This window comes from Durio zibethinus, chromosome 3 (genome assembly GCF_047325235.1).
Source record: "Durio zibethinus cultivar Kanyao isolate XHJ-2024 chromosome 3, ASM4732523v1, whole genome shotgun sequence".
NCBI classification, from domain to species: Eukaryota; Viridiplantae; Streptophyta; class Magnoliopsida; order Malvales; family Malvaceae; genus Durio; species Durio zibethinus.
This window is the reverse complement of record NC_143164.1, coordinates 8788647-8802036: the sequence shown is the minus strand read 5'-3', so window position 1 is coordinate 8802036 and position 13390 is coordinate 8788647. Positions and strand designations below refer to the sequence as shown.

Below are 13390 nucleotides of genomic sequence, written 5' to 3'. Positions count from 1 at the left end.
ATTTTTATCCGGACAAAATTAGGTGTTTACAACTGTCTTTCTTTGTATATTTCTAAGAATAAAAAATAATATAAAGACTGAACACACCAATTTTGTCTGACACCAAGGGCTGAGAGGGCTTGCTTGTGTGCTGCTTGTTTGTTTTCTTGTTGGAGGAGTTTTTTTTTTTTTTTTTTGCCTAGCCTATCCATGTCCCATATCTTTTACAATATGTTTGGATTGAAGGGAAGGGAAGAGAAGGAAAGAAAAGAAAAATAAAGCAAAGTAATGGAAATAGAAAAACTCTTCATTTGTTTGAATAAACTTTTAATTTTAAAAAAAAAAGAAAAAAAGGTGGAAACTCAATAACCTTTGGTTTTTCTTATAGTCTTTACTTTTTTAATACCCTAATTTGGGGAAAAAAGCTAAGGAAAAGAAAGTTAAAAAAAAATTATTTTTATAAAAAGATTATTATATCCATCTTTTTATTAACACTAAAGGCCTAGTCAAAAAAACCTAACCACATCACAATCTTCTTATAATTTTTCAAAGTCATCTCTTTTTTCAAGTAAGTTTCACATGTCTCTTCCAATATAAAAATTTTTTATAATTTTTTGGTGATTTGATTTTGATGAATGATTGAATATGAATAGACATATTTTTTAGGTTTATGAGATGTCAAACTAGCTCAAAATTTTTTATTTTTATATGTAGTATATTATAATTTGAGATGTTGACAATTCTAAGATATTATAAAAAAAGTGGAAAAGGGAGATATTTCATTGAAACACAATTAACTTAGCTATGATTATAAACATATCAGTATGCTTTTCACACAAACTTAATTGATAAATATTAGTATTATAATAATTAATATATGTGAGTAATTGATAAATATTAGTATTATTATTAGTAGTATGTATGATTTATTGTTAAATGCCTTATGTCTCAAAATTTTTTAATTCAATTTTGTTTTAATATTATTTTCTTTCATACAAGTGTTATAGTATTTATTTTTACGATAATAATAATTATTGTTAATATTTTGTTGTATAGATGAATAAACAAAGAAATGAGACCATGATTGAATATTTTTGAAGAGAAAGTTGTCGAAGAGTAGTTGTCTACATTATGTGTTTAGCTATTTATTGATTTGTACATAAAAAAAGATCACAAAAAGAAGTTATTGATCATTGCATAAGTTTAGAAAGAGATTAGGTTAGAGATGAAATAATGAGTCAAATTGTTGGTGGTGAGAAATGTAGAGATATTGTAAGAATGGGACCTAAAGCTAATTGTTGGTGGCATCTACATCTTCTTATTTCACTTGATTAAAAATCATTGATTTAGCAATAATTGTAAGACCAGACAAGATAATAAATATATTATGGTCTAAGAATGTTATAAAATTACAAGCAATGAAATGTTATAATTGAAAAAAATTATTATAATGAATCATTTCTTTTATTTTTCACTCTTTATCCAAACAATGGTTGTTAGAATTCTTTTTCTTTCCTTTAAAAAAACTTTCCTGTTCTTTCCTTTCCTTGTTTTTCCTTTATTAATATTTACTAAATATAGCGTTAAGATATAAATAGGACTATCCAAATATCATTTCATTATCTTACTTCTATTATCCTTGCACTTTGCTTCCTGTTATTTACTTTTTTCTATTTTGCCAATTTCTGACTCAAAAGTTGGAGCACAAACGTTGGAACCGCTCGCAACGTTGGGTCAGCTGGACACCAACAGAAAGAACCTGAAACATGCACCGCTATGACACCGCGTCCATAAAAAACATCTAGCAAGTTAGCTACTTCTTCAACCAAAGGAAACTTCCGTTGAATTCTATGATAAGAGATAACGGAACAACTATTTTCTTTGCTGCTTGAAGTTCTGCTCTAGAATCCTTTGGTAGAATATGGACACGACATTGTTCTATGGCTGCAGTAGCTTTTCACGGAAATTGCATCAACAAATAGCCCCTTGCAGTTTTATTCTTTCTTCACCAGAAAATGGGATTTCAAGAGTAACAGCTGTTCCAGGTTCAAGAGGAAATGGGTGGTCGATAAGGAGAAAGAGGAGTCCTGGGCGATTTTGAGTAGACGATCAAATTGTGTTTCTGGGATATCTCTAGCGTCATCTGCTGTATTGGGATTTCCAGGAGAGGGATTGGCAGTCGTCAAATAAGGTCTTCTAGCAGGGATCTGAGCCTGATGAACAATGTTGGTGTAACAGTTTGACTTGCCGATTAGTAGCCTTTTGAACCATATATTATGATGACATGATATCACAACAAGCCTCATCATCTAAAGTTATGAAGCGATTAAAGTAATGTTTCTGCAAATACTTCCTAAATTGGTAACGACGATGATCTAAAACTCCTTTAATATCTTGTCATCAATAAGAAGGGAGCCAGCTATACCAAATTTCCTCTACAAATTCATCTATTGTAGGTTTCTCAGTTTCTTGATCTCACATTCTCACTTATTCGTATTTACATTTAAATTGGAATTTTATTATAGATCGAAAATTAAACTAACAGGAACAGGAAAATAAGATCATTGTTTTGTCCAGCTACTTCCCGTAAATAGAAAGTAAGACAACATCCCCCGCATTTAAGTTTATGCAGTCGCAACTTACATTGAGTAGAAAAGTTTGAATAATTTGCTCCAAAGACCTAGTCTGATACAACCAGGCAAGCTGCATTCTCTATTTCTGCTGTAGTGAAAGTTTATCTTCACCAGCAAACAATGTGCTCAGACAGTTTGGAGGACATACCGCAGACCAGATGACCAGTCCGGAGGGCGTGGCGTTGGATGGAGTCCTATCATCCCTTATTTCTTTTCAGGGCCTGAAGATTGGGAAGAGGTCTTAATTCATTCTATTAGAAATTTCCAAATTTAAGCTCCTCATATGTTCACATTTTAATTTTACCTTGTTAATCGGGGCCTCTTAATTCCCTTATTCTCTATATCGCCGCAACAGGTTCCTGTATCAATTGCGGATTTGGGCGGTACAGAGATTGACTTGAGGTTTGCTTGCTCCAAAGAAGGACGATTATTTGTCATTGTTGCACCAGTTCTGAGATTTGCTGACGGTAAGATTTTCCAGTATTGGTTGTCTTTACGATTTCTACTATTGGATTTGGATGATGTACTTGGATGCTTGAATGATTTTAAAATAGCTTATCCCTGCTTAAAACATAGAATGCTTGTGTTTGTTTTTGTGATGTATAGATCTTGGTTAAAATGCCAAAATTGAAAAGATCGGACCTCCAGAAAAGGTGATTAATGCATTTGGACAAGAGGTGATTGGTGAAAACGTAGGGAGCAAGTTTCTAAGCATTAACACGGCAGAACATGATGGCAGAATGTATGACAATATGAATTGGAGCCACCTCATGCACTGATTACTGCAACTGCAGCCGGTAGTCGTCTTTACCTATTCAATATAACAGAAAGTGGTATGTTGTACTTCTATCTTACTCTTCATGAAAAACATTGTTAATCGTAGTTAAAGATCAAATTCTTGTGATTTTTCCTTATTTTGGTATGTCTTCAATGGAAAAGGCATTAGAAGGATTTAAAAAGGATAGCTGAGTCTTTTCGTATTGTTTAGTTTGGATATCACTGGATTATGATGACGTAAGTAGAAAATTGGAGATGGATATTTTTCGTCTCTGTAATTTAAAGAGACGACAATAACAAAGACAAGAAAGAGAGTGTATTTACAGCAGAGTTCTAAAATCTGCAACTTTGTTCGGATAAGATATTGCAGAAAAAGCTACAACAAGAAGTGTGTATTTACTGTCAAAGAAATACACATCAGATTTCATTCACAATCTAATATCTTCTACCACTTTGCAATTGCACTGTTCTCCAGCTCTAAATTTTATGCCTTCTGCCATACATTTCAACTAATGAACATGGTCCATCCTGGTTCAAGATGATGCTGTCCTTTATTACATCGAAGTTGATTCACCAGCTGCAGCATCTAACTTCAAGGTCCATTTTGATTCCTAGCGATGATACATTCGTCTAATTATCCTAAGCCAGAATCTGCATGTAAAGCATGTCAGCATTAGACATTCCTTGCTGTTTTAAGTGCACTTCCAACTTTCCTATATGAATGGAGCACGCACACGGACATATATATAGAAAGGCTACATTAGTATATTCAAACCTTAAAAAGTGTCTAGTTGGGTTTTTAGTCTTCATATTTATAGTTCTGGACATTATTGAGATAAACTCGTCATGTTAAAATAAATGCTTAGGAAGAACATGGTGTTGATAAAAAATTAGTAACATAACTAAAAGTCTAAAACTTAAATAAAGGTACGTACTAGTCCTTAAGGAGAATATATCAAGTCTTGGTGATTAAAATTTAAATATTTTAACCTATCAAAGTTTAAAGACTACCAAACAAATTAAGGACTTGCTGCTTGTCTATGGCTATCATTCAACTTGCAATGCACCGTAGAAACCTGTTGGCTTCATCACAATCCTCATTAGACGGTTTCCAGGTCCTTGCCTTGTATTATAGGGCCAAGCATTCAACTAGCAATCCTTTGCAGCACTGTCAACTGGAGCACAGTCCTTTTTGATGGTGGCCTGGTCCATGGCACATATCTCTCCTTCAATCTATACTTAGATGAGCAAGTTGAAACCTTTTCTTTTCTGCAATGAGTGGCAATTAACTTTTTTTTTTCTGCCTTTTAAGTAATTTCACCTATTTATTCAATACCTAATTTGTGCTTATCCCCCCCTTACTCTTCCTGTTTTTGTCCTCTTTGTTTCCTTTTTTGTGCAACTTTGACATGCTGAATTTCTTATCGTTCTGATTCATTGAAAACTTTTCCAATTTGACAAATTTGCTATCAAATAGTGAGATGGACGGTAGAGCAGTGGAATTATTTTTAATCTTTTATCTTCAAAATTTTCTTTTGTTATGGTCAATATGTTGTTGATTGTCTAGATTATTGATATATTAATATTCTGTCTGTAATTTATACGGGAAATGACCTCTTACTGTTAATATCCTGCTGGGCTCTAGGTTTATATAATCTTTAATGGATGTCACAAAAGTTCTCATGGCATACTGGTGTGTACATTAGGATTGTGCTTGAGTCATTCGAATTGGAATTTCACCTTTTACTGCTAGAGGCTTTATCTCTTTCTGTACTGAGCTAAGTTAAGAAGCATGTTGGCTAGAATAACAGATAAAAATGGTAACTACAAACAAAAATTGATGCAATTTCTTATCTGTTCTGCTTCCAGATGCAGAAAGAAATAAAATCCAGCCATAAAAACCATATGCATGGAACAGAGTATGGAAGTACTAACATTCCCAGTGAAAGGTAATTTTACCGTAAAAAATCTCCAGGATGTGTTCACGATATATCAGGTGCATTTAGAGAAAATGACATGCACCGGCCATTGTTTTCAAAAAGGAAAAACATGTGGAATTGTTGAAATTTGCAAAATTACATTTTGTGTTCTCTTGCTTGTTAGATTGTAACTCTTTAAGAGGGAAAGACGAAGAAAAGGAGCAAAGGGGCCTTCCTTGACAGAGAGTTATATCATTTCCTAAATGTAAATAACAAACAAGGAAGTTGCATGTCGGTCAAATCAAGGACAACCTGACCCCAAGTAAGTGGAGTTTGTAATAATCATGCTTTAGGAATATTTAGTCAATGATATACATTGTGATAGGATATTGAAAACCAAATACTATATTAGATGGTTACATGTGGTGTGATGTGATGTTCATTGTGAGTTACTTGTAACTGATGTTTATTATCTCTGTTGTTTTCAACTAATCCAATTATTCAAATTTGGTTGTCGATTTTGCTCATGTTCTGACTTTAAAAGGTCTAATTTCAGTCTGATACAAAACGCATAAGTTAGTGTTTAATGTTTTCACTGTTCTTTTATTTTTGTCATTTTCATGTGCAGGATGTAAGATGAACCCCAAAAGATACCCTGTTTTTGTAAGGGCAGCAAACACTTGCAATGCTTTTGGTCCATTGGATAAAACATTGGAAGTGCAAAGCTGATAAACTTTCGGTGATAATGAAAGTGGAAATAGAGAAGACAATTTTTTTTGCAGGTAGAGGTTAATTGGCAATCTTGTCTCAATTGTTTTCTCCCTTTTTCTCCTTTTCTTCATATTTCATATGGTATTGCATATTTTTATTGAGGTTCGAGATCGAGAATTCAGATATGGGTTTTCTTTCTTTTTCCTCTTTAAAGTTTCAGCTACAAAAAGCAGTGCACCATGTGCCAGCATCATGTTTTTAGAGAATGTCTAAATCATTTTGATGCTAAAATTGGGTGGTGAGATGTTGACCAAATTTATGGAGAATTCTATGAAATTACATTCTGGAAACTAAGCAAATACTCAACTTTCAAGAAAGAAAGGTTAAGAGTCAAAATAATTTCTGAAAATTTTGCTACATAAAAGGAGAAACAGAGAAAATATTCAAGAGACATTGGCTGGCCAAATTGGGCACTTCAAATAAAGCTGATCTAGGTACATGAGAGTAAAGAATTTGAGAGAATAGGCCAGTGTTCTAAATTTTAATCACCATATTCATGTTTTCTTGTGCCTGCCAAATCTCCATGTGCAATTGCTGAACGAGGCAAACTTCAGTCTTTCATTCTACATCAACAATGGCTATAAGAAGCCCTTTTCCTTCTAAATCTTCTTCTTGCACCATTAAGGAAATCGATCATGAAAATTTTGACCAAAAAGAGGATGAAATGAGTCATTCCTGTAATTTTAACCAAATAATAAAGAAACAAATTTCTAGATCATTCATTCAGGTAATAATTAGTTAATGAACTTCATGTTGGTTAAGGTGTGACAAACCTTCTTTAATCTGCATTTCTTTTTATTTAGTGAATGATTCTCTTTAATCACAAAAAGGAGAAAAGAGAGGGCAAAATTTTGATGATTCCCAGCTGCTGCAACCCATTTCCCTTTTTTACTTTTCTAAGCGAAATTTGCTACTGTTCCTAAAAAAATGCATTATTAGATAACAAAGGTCACTATCCTACGAATCAGCCATTTTCTAGAAGCAGGTAGCTTTCATATTAAATAATTCTAAGATAATAATAATGGATGCGGCTTCCTTCCATTATTTTGGTCCAACTTTTCAATGCAATTTTGATCATAGTTCACAAGTATGATTTTCTCATTTTATGAGTCGGTTTTACCTATATGAATGATGCTAACGAATATATGGGTAAATAATGGGCAGAAAAGGACATGAGCCAAAACCCAATAAAGATCGCTTGTCCACATCAACTTTGTAGAAGTATAAGATTATCACTGTCTGCCTTTGAAGTTTTAACCCATAGTTTAATAACACAAAATTTCAATACAAAGAAGGGAAAAGAAAAGCGAACCCTAGCCCGGATATGGAGCTGTAGGCATGGATTTTTTTTGTTAGGTTACATGAAGTCATTAACATGGATATTTTCACATGTCATATTGATGGAGGACCCTCCTAATGATTCAGAAAGGAAGGTAGCAAATTAAAGTAACAAACATTACGTGATTCTATTGGATTCTACCCAAATCATGTTTTCATACCATACCATCATTTTACTTTCAAACTTTGAAGTAATTAACATGCAAGGACATGGTAATCAAAGCATAATTAATTATGCACCGATATTTCTTTTTTCTAACTAATCAGAGAAACATGAAATGAATGCAACTGTTACTGCCTGATAGTTCAGGTTACCTCAATTCTATGTGTAATTACAGCCATACATATCGTCAACCAATCTCATTTTCGATGCTCTAATATATGTCAGTCCAAAAATTCAAAATATAATAGCATTTAAATAGCATTAATACAAGCTTATCAGGTTCTCTGAACTTTCTATACCAATTGCTGCTGTGATCGTTGATATAATTTATTTGAAATAAGGAAGAGGAAAAACGTGCCAACTGGGCTTTGCTTTTCAAGTTTGTAATGCTTATACTAATGCAGACTTACCCTGGTTCACAGGGTACTAAGAGATATTGTAGCCAGAAGAAAAATCAAAGAAGTTTAAAAAAAATGCTCATTAATACATGCGTCAACTACTTGGATTCCTACTCCATGAATGAACATGTAGAATGATTGGAATGGTTATTGGCCATGAAATTTACACTGTTCCTATCCACTATTAGAATTATAAATGCAATAGAGTTCTCGATTTCCATGTGTGGCCGTCTTTCGATCATTAAGCGCTTTGGAAAGAGTCGTTCCTTGGAGGGCAATGCAGCCTTCAAACCCTACAATTCAAGCAACCAATTGTAATACCATGATCAATTATATATAATATATGATGGGTCTTAATCTGATCCAGGGCTTGGTTTTGAGCTTGCTATCAATGTGGTCCCCTCATTGAAATTCTGTCGGGTCTTTTCTTTGTTCATCGCCTTGTTTCTTCTGGTCCAGTGATCTAAATGAATTCATGTAACAGGGTTTCATTATGTTTGACAGCTCACAAAACATTTGACAGTTTTCTACTCCAATAAACAAATTCCAAAATCACATAAGCCAACTTAATGAGCCTGAGGTTGGTACCTAATTGGTATCTATCTGGTTAAAGCAGTTAAAGCTAGAACCAGCTCAACCAAAGCCAATGGTCACAAATTGATCGACCAAAACTTATGGTCAAATTGGAGAGTGGAGAACATGAACTGATTACCACTTTTGTATGAACTCCTTTCGAATTGTAATGTGAACAAAAATGAAACTTCAATCAATGAGATTAACACAAGGTAGGTATATATAAATCTGGAATAGCCGAAAATGCCCTTTTGCGCTGGCTTAAATATATGATATATTTAGCTATTAGCATTTAGCACTTTTCTTGATCACATACTAAATAATTATTTTAGGAATTTTTGGTTAGGAGTCTAATAATGATAATGAAATTGTAAGATTTTAAGCAAAACATAAAAATATGTACTAGAAAAATCACATGTTCTCTGTTTCTTTCTTTGCAGAAATAGTTGTTATAAATACTTAATTTTGCCTGCAGGTAGTTGATCTCTGAGAATTGCTCAAGGTGGGGTTTATCCTAAGGTCCTGAGAAATAGTAAGAGAAAGTGGTTTGGTCAAGAATCGAGAATCATAATTCGGAAAGTAGACATCATGAAAGCGAGATTTATTACAAGACATTGATTGCATCCGATTTTATGGGACCCGCCATTCATAACGGACCTCGATGTTTCTGCAACAAATGGAAGACGCTTCTAGGCTTTGGGACCCTATGCAGCAGCCCCAAATTGAAATATACATTGTTTTCTGCTTCCCATATTTTGAAACTTCATGGCGTTTTAAGATATGGAACATGAAAATTGCTTGCATTCTAGAGAAACAAATGCGAGTTTGACATATGATGGTGGGAATTCATTTGTGCAACTCCACTCAAACTTATCATTGCAAAAGGACCAACTAAAGAGGAATAATTGCAATTTGTGGCTAAGGTAATTTAACTTAGAACAATAAATTAAAAGACAGCTTTGGTGGTGGTTTTGTCTCGATCAATCCTAATGACATGAATGACATTAATAGCCTAACTAGGAAGGATTGACATTAATGCACCTGCACCCCTGAATGGAAAAAGATTTTGTGGCTACTAATCTGACTGATTTTTTTCTTTTTTTAATTTAGGAGCAAGATTGTGGAATGAGACTGGTTGGTTGAAGTTCCAACAACCATTTTTGTTGATGATCAGCAAATTGTATCAGTGTCTTATTTCTTTGTATATATACAAAAGTAAATTGAACAGGCAACATTTGGGTACAAGCTGGTTCCAAAGGATGCAATCAAGTTAAGATAATCTTGGTTTGAGATACAAACAAGCCAACTAGCTCAACCTTACTCCTGAAGATGCTTAAGCTATTGTAATATATATATATATATATATTATATGTTATAAACATTTTATTTAATTCGAGATTCAAATCAATTGAATTTGAACTTACTCGAACGTCAATTGTCTAATTTTTTATATTTTTAATTATTATTTTATGTTTTTATTTTTATTGTATTTATGTATATACATATTTATCTTTTGTATTTTGTATTTTTATTTTTTTATTTATCAGCTTTAAAATTTTATTTTTATTGTGGTTCATCTTTAGTTTCAATTTCATTTATCTTTAAACATTTTTTAATTATTTGATCAGTTTTTTTTTTTATTTTAAAGATAACTTTTAAAATAAAAGTTGAATGACCGATTTAACTGGGAGGAGGGATCAGTGATAAAGCTGAGAAAAGATTGGAATTGGATTTAAGTTTGAATGTGGATTTTTCTTTATGATAATGCCGAGATTTTGAAAATTGAATCCAAGGCAATCTGAAACTTTGCCAACCTCAACTATAAATGGACTTGCAATTCACTTCCAAAAACACACAGAAACAATCAGACAGCAATCATAGAAGAATTGAGAGAAAAAATAGCAGACTTGTGCAGAGGCACTAGGAAGTTTTGTTCTTTGGTTTTTTGCTGTTTTGAGAAAAAAATTGAGAAAGGCAGCAAAATCGTGCAAAGAAAATTGGGAGGTTTTGTTTCGGAGATTCTGTTGTTCTCTAGATTTGAATTTGAAGATTTGTTGGCTTCTAGATCCTTGTATTTTTAGGAAGAAGCAGCATTAATTTGTTTCAAGAGAGTTTTGGAAGAAAGTTTGCTTTCGATCAAGAAAGGTGAAAGAAAAGAAGAAAAATTTTATGGAAAATTGTCAGAATTCGACGGAAATTCTGATGATATATGAGTTTTCCGATGATATTCAAGGCCAAAGTTTGAAGAATTCGACAATAGTTTGAAGTTTTTGTCTCCGAGAATTAGATTTAGAGAGAGAAAATAACAGAACTCAAAGTTAGAGAGAGAGGAGAAAGCAAGAAAAGCCGATTATTTGGGCTTTTATATAGTATCAAATTGCGTCGTCCCATTAAAGCATCAGGGTCCGTGCGTTGTCCCGACCTGCTTCCAAAACTCACGCAGCAAACTGAAACCGCCTTCAACCCCAAGCTGTTTCCGTGCCACCAAGTCGAGCCATAAGCCATTTCTTATGCCTTCAGCCAAGCTTTTCTTTAGCCGTGAAGTCGAGCCGTGAATTTTGCTGTAGTAAAATTTATTTTATTTTATTTATTTATTTATTATGAGTTCTATTTGTTCATTTATTTTATTATTTATTTGTGATATACCTTGCTTGATTATTTTTAAATATAGGAAAGTTTATTAGGAAAGTTATTCAAAATAATAATAAAAGTTATAATAAAATTTTAATAAAATTTTAAAAAAAATAATAATTATTCAAAAATAAAATTTTTTAAAATTTCAAATGATAAATTTATAATAAATTTTTAGGTAAGAAATTTTTTAAAATTTGACTTAAATTAAAGCAAATTTAGATAAAATTTTAATGATAATAATTAAAATTTATTTTCAAAATAAAAATCTAAATAAATTTAATAAAATTTGAGATAGAATTAACAATTATCCTATGACGAAATTCTTAAAAAATTTAAATAGTAAATTTTTTAAGAAATCTTCAAATAAATAATTTTTCTAAATTTAGCTAAAATGGTAGAATAATTTATACAAAAATTTCAATAAAAGTAATTGCATTCCTTTCCAAACAAATATATATATATATATAAAATGTAACTTAAAATTTAGATTAAAAATATATAACAATTATCCAATGATGAAATCTCAAGAAAATTACAAATAGTTAAATTTCTAAGAGATTTCTAGGTAAAAATCTTTTCTAAAATTCAACTTTAATGGTGGAAGAATTTGAATGAGATTTCAAAGAAAATTTGTCATTTTATCTTCATTCTAAAAAATTAGGAAATAAAATAATGAAAGAGATTCAATAATAACAATCTAAATTCTAAAAAAATGTATTTCTAAATTGGTCTAGATGGTGAAAATTTTAAATGTACCAAAAATAAAAATTACAAAATAAAAAATAAATTTCGAGGATGAAATTCTTACTAATCACGAATAGATGATTATCTATAAAATTTCTAAGTGAGAAAATATTTCTAATTTTGATCTAAATAGTGAAAGAATTATATATATTTTTTATAAAACAAAATTTAATAAAAAATAATTGATTAAGCCTTTTTTCAACGATGGAACCTTTTCAAGAAAATAAATGAGATTATTAAATACTTTTGAGATAAAAAAAATATCTTTAATAATTCTATCAAATTGATGGAGAAATCAATCTTAGAAATTATTTTCAATATTTAAATGTTAAAATTTAATAGAAAACTATTAAAATCAAGACCATAAGATAATTTTTAAATTAAATAGTACCATCTTTTGGACAGGTGTGTGGTGCTAATATAACTTTTTCCATACATAACCATACTTTCGAATCCTATTTTGATTAGTAGATCAGACCCTATTCTTTATAGACCCTTAGTCAAGCTTAAAATTTTTTCAAGATGATAGATTCATTAGATAACCAATCACACTTAGATAAAAAAAATTGGTGACGACTCCTTAAGTTGTGTCTAACGATAGATTCACGAATCTATATGTTAACACACACACACACACATATATATATACTAGTGTTTGGCATGTGCGCAATGCACATGTAATTTTTATCTCTAAAAATTTATTTTAATAAATAAAATTTATATTATAATAATAATAATGATAAATACTAATAATTAAATTTTATTTTAATATAATATAAGTAAATTTTAATAAATTTTTTATATAATTTTGATTTTGTTAACCTTTGTTAAAATTTTGGTAACTTATGATATAATTTTAGTAACCATTGATGCAATTTTGGTAATTTCTCATAAAATTTTAGTAACTTCTTTATTTAATTTTAGTAATATTTTAATAACTTATGATATATTTTTTATAATTATTGATAAAATTTGTGTTATCATATATTTAACAATAAATTCCTATAGAAAAAGCACGTGTTTAGTTTTAATATAAGATAAATTTCTTTTTATACAATAACATTATTGTTTCATTAAATTTAGAAATTTTGTTCACTTATATTAAATAGGTTTATAGAAAGTTTATCTTAGTCTTCCTAAATAAAATTTCTCGCTCTGTTTTTGCTAGTAAGCAAGTTTCAATTCCTGATAACTTCAAATTTAAAAAAATTTATCAATGATTGAAAACTAAATTATCATTGATTTATTATTATGTTATCAACAATTTATTACTAATTGATCAATGATATATTTCTAAATTATCTTTATTACTAAATTAGTACTGATTTACTACTAATTTATGAATGATTTACTACTAAGTTATAACTGATTTACTTTTAAATTGTTGACGATTTGCTACTAAGTTACTGATAATTTGTTATAAAGTTATAACTGATTTATTATTAATTAATTAATAATTTA

The 13390-nt window shown here is 30.7% G+C and overlaps 1 pseudogene across 1 annotated transcript; it reads left to right on the top strand.

Annotated features, from left to right (window-relative positions):
* The first annotated feature begins 1900 nt into the window (after nucleotides 1-1900).
* On the top strand, nucleotides 1901-6203 carry LOC111301886 (psbP domain-containing protein 4, chloroplastic-like; annotated as a pseudogene). The gene is made up of 8 exons (XR_016335925.1): nucleotides 1901-2040; nucleotides 2144-2216; nucleotides 2713-2850; nucleotides 2968-3079; nucleotides 3219-3445; nucleotides 5259-5338; nucleotides 5493-5630; nucleotides 5937-6203. The product of XR_016335925.1 is annotated as a psbP domain-containing protein 4, chloroplastic-like (transcript).
* Nucleotides 6204-13390: the final 7187 nt, after the last annotated feature.